This window comes from Galeopterus variegatus, unplaced genomic scaffold (genome assembly GCF_000696425.1).
Source record: "Galeopterus variegatus unplaced genomic scaffold, G_variegatus-3.0.2 Scaffold4016, whole genome shotgun sequence".
Classification (NCBI taxonomy): domain Eukaryota; kingdom Metazoa; phylum Chordata; class Mammalia; order Dermoptera; family Cynocephalidae; genus Galeopterus; species Galeopterus variegatus.
The window spans coordinates 78,001-87,758 of NW_007730127.1; the positions used below are offsets into that span (position 1 = coordinate 78,001).

Here is a 9,758-nt window from a genome sequence, read left to right on the forward strand (position 1 = left end):
TGCCATTCTCTAATAGCAATTATTCACTGGACACTTGTTAAAAATGGCAAGATAGATTTTATATGTATTACTCCATTGCAACAAAAGACGGGAGGCTTTTTAAGCTCTAAAGGAAAAATACTGAAGGACATTAAGTGGGGGAGGGAGAAAGACGTTGGCCAATGTGGTTAGGCCTCCTGTATTTGCTAACTGGTGCTTACGAAGTTAGGTTTCTACTCTCCCAAGGAGACTAGGAGACTACCCTATCTTTCTTGCTGAGTCCATTTTAAAGGGAAAGCTCCCAGGTTTTTGAGAAAGACATTGCAGGGTTATAGACGATACATCTAAAAGGGACAGAGAAATGATTTAAATTTGCATGTTTTCTGAAATAATGCTTTCAAGAAAAGGGAGGACAGGGCTCTTTGGTCAGATTTTGGCTAGAATTAAACAGTAAATTCTTTGGACAGAGTTGAGCTTTCTCAGGCAGGCATTTTAAAAGGGCTGGGGTTATCATCCTAGGGACATGACTTTGAGTTGGTAGAAACTATGCTAGGGTTTATTCAGGTCTCTTAGTGTGGATAGTGAGCAAAATCATTTGTGCTGAGAGTTTGTTGTTTTCATAGGCCAAGTTTGAGGCCTAGTCAAGAAGAGGGCTCATAGAGCCTGACTAGAGTTTGGTCAAGGAGAGAGTCTATAAAAAGGTGAGAACTAATTCCCTTTTTGTTGTTGTTGTTGTGGTTGTTGTACAGTTATATGGAGTTTTTTTTTAATTTAATTTAATTTAATTTTACTTCTCAAAATACATTGTACTTGATTTTCAAGCCCCTTTACCCGTTCCTTCCCCCTACCCCCATCATATCTGTGCCCTTGGGTTAAAGAGTTCAAGAAATTTTTGTGGTTATTCTGTCTTCTTCCCCCCCCCCCTTATCCATTTGTGTGTTTATTTGTTAATTTTTAGCTCCCACAAATAAATGAGAACATGTGCTATTTCGCTTTGTGTGCCTGACTTGTTTCCTTAATATAATTTTCTCTAAGTCCATCCATGTTGCTGTGAATGGTGGTATTTCATTCTTTTTTATAGCAGAGTAGTATTCCACTGTGTAGATGTACCACAGTTTCCTTATCCACTCATCAGATGATGGACATTTCGGCTGGCTCCAGCACTTGGCTATTGTATATAGAGCTGCAATAGACACTGGAGTACAGGTATCCCTTCAGCATGATGATTTCCATTCTTCTGGGTATATTCCCAGCAGTGGAATAGCTGGGCCATATGGAAGATCTATCTGTAATTGTTTGTGGAGCCTCCATATCATTTTCCATAAAGGCTGCACCATTTTGCAGCCCAACCAAGAGTGGATAAGAGTTCCTTTTTCTCCACAACCTCTCCAGCACTTATCATTCTCAGCCTTATTGATGTTAGCTATCCTAACTGGAGTTAGATGGTATCTCAGTGTGGTTTTGATTTGCATTTCCTGGATGCTGAGTGATATTGAGCACTTTTTCATGGGTCTGTTGGCCATTCGTATATCTTCCTTTGAGAAATGTATGTTCAGCTCCTATGCCCATTTTTTAATTGGGTTATTTTGGTTTTTTGTTGTGAAGTTGTTTGAGTTCCTTGTATATTCTCGATATTAATCCTTTGTCAGATGTATATTTATCAAATATTTTCTCCCATTCTGTTGGTTGTTGGAACAGTTTGTAGAGAATTGATATCAGTTCCTCTTTGAAGATTTGTTAATTCTCTGTTTTCATAAACAGACTCTCTTATTCTGGAAATTGTAGTTAAAACACATTGTTTATAGCATAGCTAGTTTCTACTTTGATAGGAAAATTCTTTTCCTGGTGTTCTGAAAGACTCTAATACTTCTTACTTCATTTCATTTTAACATATGCATACAATTTTCTTAATAGAAGGAAACAAATGTTACAGTAACATTATACTAACCTAAGTTTATCTTTTGGCACCTTTTCCAACGCCAAATTATCTAATTGTCTGTATCTGACAAGGACAATTTTTTTTTAATTGTAGCATAGTTCATTGTATATGTCTGTGGTGTAAAGAGGTGGATATCAATACCAGCATGCAGTATGTGATGCTCACATCAGGATAATTAGTATATTCAACATTATACAATCTAAGGACAATTTTAATTAGGTTGTATTTAAAACACTAAATCTACTTTAAAAATAAATTACACTTGGTGCTTTATTTTTTTATATCACCTTAACAAAAAAGAAAATTAGAATTCATGCATACTGAGTACTATAAAAATTCCAAATAGAGCATACAAAAAGAAAAAAAAGCTAATATATTTCTTATTAGGAGGAAAATTACCATTATATTACGAGCACATAAATTTAGGAAAAAGTGAGTAAGCAGTTATAGTCACAGTAAATGCTTGTTGGGAGTTATAACCATTTTCTAACTCCTCCATACTGCTTGTTTGGAGGTACCCTTAAACAGAGAACAATGTAGCAAACAGCTGGTGGGATATTCACCTATACGTCTGTTGACATGAAACAAGAAAGCATCATTTCAAATTTTGTTTTTTAAGCCATAATTGCATATCTCGTGCTGACAAATTAAGAAGCAAACAAGCTTATGCACATTCAAATAATAGATGTCAGAGCTCAAAATGTCGAGCATTTCCCTATGAAACATTTGGTTTTCAGTTGCATATTTCAACTGACATAGATTTAGGGTAAAATATAATAGGTAAAGATGACAGGAGGCCAATATACAAATGTTCATATTTACATTGGCAGACCCTTCCACAACCATGATAATTGTTCAAGACATATTGTCAAAAGGTTTGTTTTTAAAAAGGTCTTCAATTATACAATTTATATTATTATAGGCCTTACAGCTTACAATGCAAGAGAATAAATACAGAGCCCAATGTGAATACAGGAAAAAATATTTACAAAACACATATCTTATAAAAAAAACTCATATCTAGACTTTACAAAGAGCTATTAGAAATCAACAATAAAAAAACAAATGACAATAAAAATGGGCAGAATATAAGAACATTTAAAAAAGGAAGATACAAGAGTGGCTAATAAGTACATGAAAAGATGTTCGACATCATTAGTCATCATGGAAATGAAAAGTAAAACCAAAATGGGATAGGATTCCATACCTACTAATATGTCTACAATAAATACAACGGACAATAACAAATGCTAGCAAGCACATCGAGCAATAGGATTACTCATAAATTGTTAGTGGGAATGTAATACAGTGCAGCCACCGTGGAAAAGAGTTTGGCAATTTCTCTGAAAGTTAAAGATGAAACTATCATATGATCCTAGCAATTCCCTTTCTGGATATGTACCCAATATAAAGTAAAACATATGCCTATGCAAAGATTTGTACTCAAATTAGGTTATGTGTAAGGTTCATAACAGCATTATACATAATAGCTAAATATTGGAAATGACCTAGAGGTCCATCAACTGGTTAATGGATAGGCACAATATAGAATATCCATACAATGGAATACTATTCAGTAATAACAAAGGAATGGACTACTGATCATGCTACATCCTGGATAAACCTCAACCACATAATGCTAAAGGAAAGAAGTTGGTCATGAGTCACATATTATAAAATTCCATTTATGTGAAATTTCCAAAAATGGCAAACTTATAGAGATAGAAAGTAAATTAGAGATTGCCCGGGGCTGGTGCTGGGTGAAACTGTAAATGGGCATGAAGAGTATTATGAGGAAAGGGGTTGAAAATGTTCTAAAACTAATTTATGGTGCTGGTCACATCACTTGGTAAAGTTATTAAAGTTCATTGAATTGTACACTTGAAAGGGATGAATCTTCTCACGTAAAATATACCTCAGTAAAGCTGTTAAAAACATTAAGCTTTTATCTATCTATCTACCCCTCCATCTATTACCTACCTAAGTACCTATACTTTCCTAGCTATCTAAGATTTAGAATTAAAATGTGAGTTGAATATCATGGGGACATGTATTAAAAAGTTTATGAATACATATACCTAGATGTTTGTCCTAACAGTAAATAAGTCTGGTTTGGTTGGCCTTGGCTGATTTGACAATAGAGACTGGCATTTAAGATTTGGTTACATGAAAGATAAATGGAGAGAAAATCTTCAGTTTCAATGCTTTGATGAAAACACAAGATGTTAATGCAAAATACAAATGTTTTCTGACACTGTCTGTGTAAAATAAGGGGCCTCCAAATGAAAGAATAATAGATAAAATTAATATTTTAGTAAGTCTTTATAAAGTTTTTTAATATCATTTTTAGAAATGGAGAAAGTGATATACTCTCATGAATTTGTAATGAATCTTTTTTACTACTTAGGTGTTCCTAAATATATGCTTGCAACGAAATGAACAGAAAGCTATTCAAACTTAGGAAAGTCAGAGACAATCCAAAACAATGTGTAAAGTCAGAGATAGAGGTGGAAGCCTTCCAGGTGTGACAGTTAAAATATAAGCACAGATGAGCTCTCTAAGCCTGTGATATTGAGAGGAAAAGAAGACAATGACTGGATGCGGACAAATAGATTTGTGAAGGAGGGGTCATAAGAGAGATATCAGAGAATAAAATAACAGATTTGCATTTGAGAAATGAGAATCGTAAATATAGACATATATTTAAATTAGTTAAGACTAAATAATGCCTTATGTTTTAGTGTCATGTTATCATTTAGAAAGAAGTGGCATCTTAATTTATGATGGAATTTCAGAATCTATAATTTTGTTGAGGAAAGATCATAATTATTATGAAATACATAATTTAAGTAGTGCTAAATAATTACGTGAAACATTAAGCACAGATAGAAACACCTCTGAGCTCTGTAACTTTAGGCAATTTCTTCATTTCTGTAAACCCAATTTCATAGTGTCATTATGAGAATTAAGTGAAATAAAGAATGTGAGGCATTTACTATTATATCTGGCATATAATATGATTTTCATAAATCTTGTGTGTCTAGTAGTAGTTAGTACTGCTATTATTGAATTATTGTGGGTGTAGAGACAAATAACACTGATTTTATATGCAACTGAAAACTGTATATTAACATGGTCACTCGTGTTTTAAAATCTAACCTTGACTTAAATGGAACCAAATTTAGGTGAATTTTGAGGTCTGAATCAAACATTTACAGTTGCTCAGTGAGAACAGCCAGAGAGTTCATGTGTCATAGCTGTATCATGATGGGCCTGATTTTCACTTTGATTACATCAAACTTCACTTGCCAGGTTTGCCTCTTATGAAGAAAAAAAAAAATGAGCAGTGGCAGGCACCCTGCTGCAGGCGAGGCATTGGAGACATCTGCTTGTAAAACAGAGGGGTCCATGAAAGTATGAATGATACAAGAACTCTAGTTGATATTAGAGAGTACCCCGACACTGAGGTACAGAAGAACCAAGCACCAGCTCTTGGAAGAATGGCAAGACAAGTGGGTGAACCGCAAAATTGCATTTCGTCAAGAACAAGGATATCAGCTATTAAAGAAGCACTTGGATACTTTTCTTAAAGGTGAGAATGCACTGAGTGCATTTTTTTCCTCTTTGCAGAAAAGCAGTGGCGATGAAATGATTTGCAAATCGAGGACACACTGTAGTTGGTGTGGAAATCAGTGAACTTGGGATACGGGAATTTTTTATGAAGCAGAATCTTTCTTACTCAGAAGAACCAATCACTTTGAAATTCCTGGTTCCAAAGTATTTAAGAGGTATTTGGGGGTATATTTCACTGTACTGTTGCAGCATTTTTGATCTTCCCAGAACAAATATTGGCAAATTTGACACGATTTGGGATAGAGGAGCTTTAGTTGCTATAAACCCAGATGATCACAAATGCTATGCAGATATATTGTTGTCTGTGCTGAGAAAAGGTTTTCACTACCTCGTGTCTGTTCTTTCTTATGATCCAACTAAACATGCAGGCCCACCATTTTATGTTCCAGATGCTGAAATTAAAAGGTTTCAGTGCAATATGCAATATTCATTGTCTGGAGGTTGATGATTCTGAAAAACAACATAAATGTTGGAGAATTGACTACCTTTTTGAAATGTTATATCTACTTACAGAAAAGTAAATGAATAAAATCAAGTAACATCAACATCTTTTTGAGCAACTGACAATTATGCTAAAGTCTGGCAATATAATGGATTAAATTTTTTAATTGTTCATAAATCATACCATAGATCTTTGCTCAAACTGCATCTAACTCCTTAGGAGAATATATATACTAAAATGTTAAAGTAGTTCCTTTAGAGAGGAGAGTATGATTGGGGGTGAAAGATTATACCTGTGTGTTTCACTTACAGATTGCAGGAATTTTTAATCAGCTTGTATTACTTGCATAATTCAAAAATAAAAGAAAAATGCAATGAATATATCCTAAAGAAATATAATAGACATATAAAAACTGACATTCCTTATGGAATTTAAAACCATTGAAGAAATTTAATACTTTAATAGGGTTCAGAGTGGTCCAAAAAATTACATAAAGTATTTGCTTTCACTATAAATCCTCATCTTTTACTCAAATCCTAACACTCCTTTTTACATGTTTTCTTCATATGTAGTTTTATATGTAACAGAATCAAAAAACAAATAGAAATTTTTAATTAAATAAACCAACCTGTATGTAACAAAATATTTTTCCCAAACTGCAAGAATAAGTTAAAAAGAAAAAACATTAAAAAAAGAAAAAAGCAAAAAACAAGATGAAATAATATCTTCTTATAGGATTGTTTTTTAGAATAATATTAAAGATAATGCATAGGAAGCAACTGGAATAGTGAAAGCAACATAATACAAGCTCAATAAACAGCTGCTCCTTTCACAGTTCTGGAGTAGATGCTGTCACTATACATACTACCCTTCCTTCACTGTTTGACCTTCAAGTTCACCTTCTTTCACCACAAGCCATCTCCACACTTTCAGAGACCTTCAGTTCTTACTTTCCAAACACACTGGTATTACCAGAGAGGACTCTTAAAGTCCCTTGCTTGTCTTTCAAATAATAACCCTTTCAGAAGCTTATGCCACTGATGTTATCAAAATGCTAAATTAGAGGACTTCTTTTAGAAAGACATGGACCTCAGGTGACCAGGTAAATGTAGCTATAAGAAAAGATACAAGGAAGTTCAAAACACAAAATGTATTTTTTTTCAGGTAAAGAAAAAAGGTGTTTCTTGGATATGTGATAGAGTTTTCACTCCCATATTTTATTCTATGATTGACATTGAACAGGGAATAACAGTCATTGATTCATTGGACAACAAGAGTTTCTCATGCAATTCCTGTGCTTCCTCATCCTCCCTATGCCTCTACAGGACAGTGATGTGTCTTTTTCCAAAGAACATGTCTCTCCTTGTGTGTCCAAAGAGCGAAAATGATCCTCAGCCAATTTATATGAATAGTATTATATACATTGATCATTCACATCTGCATATACACTTGTATGCTTCCCCCCTCACATACATACATACATTGACTACCATGAATTATAGGAAATGCCAAGTGACTTAAAAGTAATGTAGGCATAGTGTATATTTATATTTCATAACTCACTTCTAAGTTAACAACCCAGAGGCATATTTATCATTCTATGCCATTCTGAAGTTTGTAGCAACCAGGAGAGAACAGTGACATTTATTCACTGTCAGTATTTTCAGGTTGTATCTAGCACAGTGTCCAAATTCTGATTTCACTACTTATTGTTGTGAACCTAAACAAAGTAAATTTATTTGCACACAGAGTTGTGACACTGAAAGACAATAGTATATAAGGGTTTTTGGCTTGGGTGTGTAGTATTTTAAGTAAACTTGCACCCATTTTTCTGTATTTAACATGGTTTCTAACATGCACATGTACTAGCTCTTAGAAATCTTACAAGTAAAGTAAAGGAGCATTTCAATATTAAAATGTATGCAAAGTACACAGTGTCTGTGAGAGAATAGTCATAAAGGAATTAATTAGTCCCATTGTAATGATAATGCTTCAAATACATCTACATGATTGACTCTTACCTAATATCAAAAAACTTACAGGTTTTTTTTTTTTTTTTTTTTTTTTGCATTATCAAATCATCCAACAAATATCTTTACCCAATAAAAAAAATGCAGTCAAAATGCATGCTTAGTATATTTTTAGAAAAAAACAGTTGATATATATATATAACTGAACAGACTGGATTTGGGACACATAATAGCTAATATAAACTGAAATCTATTGAAAGCTTACTACATGTAACACATGTGCCAAAGTTATCACATTTAATCCTGCCACAAGCTTATTAAAAGGTGCCATCACTATTCCCATACTACAGATGGGAAAAAATAAGTAAACAATCAAACAAATAAGCAAACAAACAAAAAAACCCTGAAGAACATAAAGTTTAACTAAGTTACTTAAGGTGACCAGGCTAACAGAAGGAGAGAGAATCATTCAGCCACTCCAAAAGTGTATTGGAAGAATTTGCACAGAGGACAGGTAGATCAAGAGTCACTCACAACCATTGCACAGTTATCACAGAAGCAGCTGCCAATTGTAAAATCTCAAATAAAAGGTCTTGAATATATATTTTTAGGAAGTAGCTCCTAGCAGCTGAGGTTACTAGTAATTAAATCTGAAACAGTCATTTTAATTTTACAGTGTCTTAAGAATAGGAAAATCCAGTGAAACTTGGAGACTATTTTTAGCTAAAGATGGTGATGTCTTCTCTGCCTGCATGTCTCCTCACACCATCCCTATTTCCTGATTAAAAATTTAATAAAAATATAGAAACAAATCTAACAGTTCAAAATCCCTTGAACTAGCAATGTTTTCTGTGGATACCAGCATATATAAATAAGGCAAATCCTGGCCAGCAGACATGATGAAAACTGTGAGTGATTTCTGTCCTCCACGGCTGTACCTAAGTCAGGTTCATGTTTGATTTACCACGCAGGAGAGCTGCTTCTTGGGGTGATCAGAGCTGCTTCAAGATCCTGTCTCTAATTAGTTACCTTCCTATCTGTGACTACTCCAGATATTATTTCTCACTAGTGCCACAGATTAAGAAGCCGCATCAAACAGAAAAATGCACATTGCATACTGAAAGGTAAACTAAATAATTAGGAAGGGCTATAGAATGGAAGGGCATTAAGGGCTGTGTACTTTCAGGGTTTTTGCACACCTTCTGACATCAGAAATGGCACAGCTTGCATCAGATTTTCCAGGGTTGTATTCACCTCAGCATAATGAGAGAACTGGGCAGCGAGAATAGAAGCGCTGTCCTCAGCCTTGTTCACTCGGTGCACATCAGTAGGTTTCAGCATAAGATCTGAGAAAAGGACTCAAAATGAGGCAGGTGAAGTGTGAGGGAAGGAGGAAGGGCACAGCGGCGCTGCTACTGGGAAGCATAAGGCCTGGATTGACCTCTTCTCATTAAAAGATGAGGGAAGAGAGAAAAAATAGCATGGGGTCCGCGAAATAATTCTGAAAAACAAAATAGGGAGATAACGTATTGAGGACACAGAAGAACATATTTTTGTTAAAGATTTAGCCATGAAAACATAATACTTTAGAAAGCATATATTTCTTCAATAAACATGAAAGCAGGGCATGGAATGCAGATGGATGTTGGCTAGACACCCACAACCTCTCTTGAAAATTCCCAGGAAAACATAGTAAATAACAAAATACAACATCAAAAGCTATCACTGGCAAGCTATAGTTAGATGTACTGATAATGAAATCTGTAAAGCATTAACAATAATTATAAGGAAAGTG

General features: G+C 34.4%; 1 pseudogene; it reads left to right on the top strand.

Annotated features, from left to right (window-relative positions):
* Nucleotides 1–5,334: 5,334 nt before the first annotated feature.
* LOC103602124 lies at nucleotides 5,335–6,072 on the top strand (annotated as a pseudogene).
* Nucleotides 6,073–9,758: the final 3,686 nt, after the last annotated feature.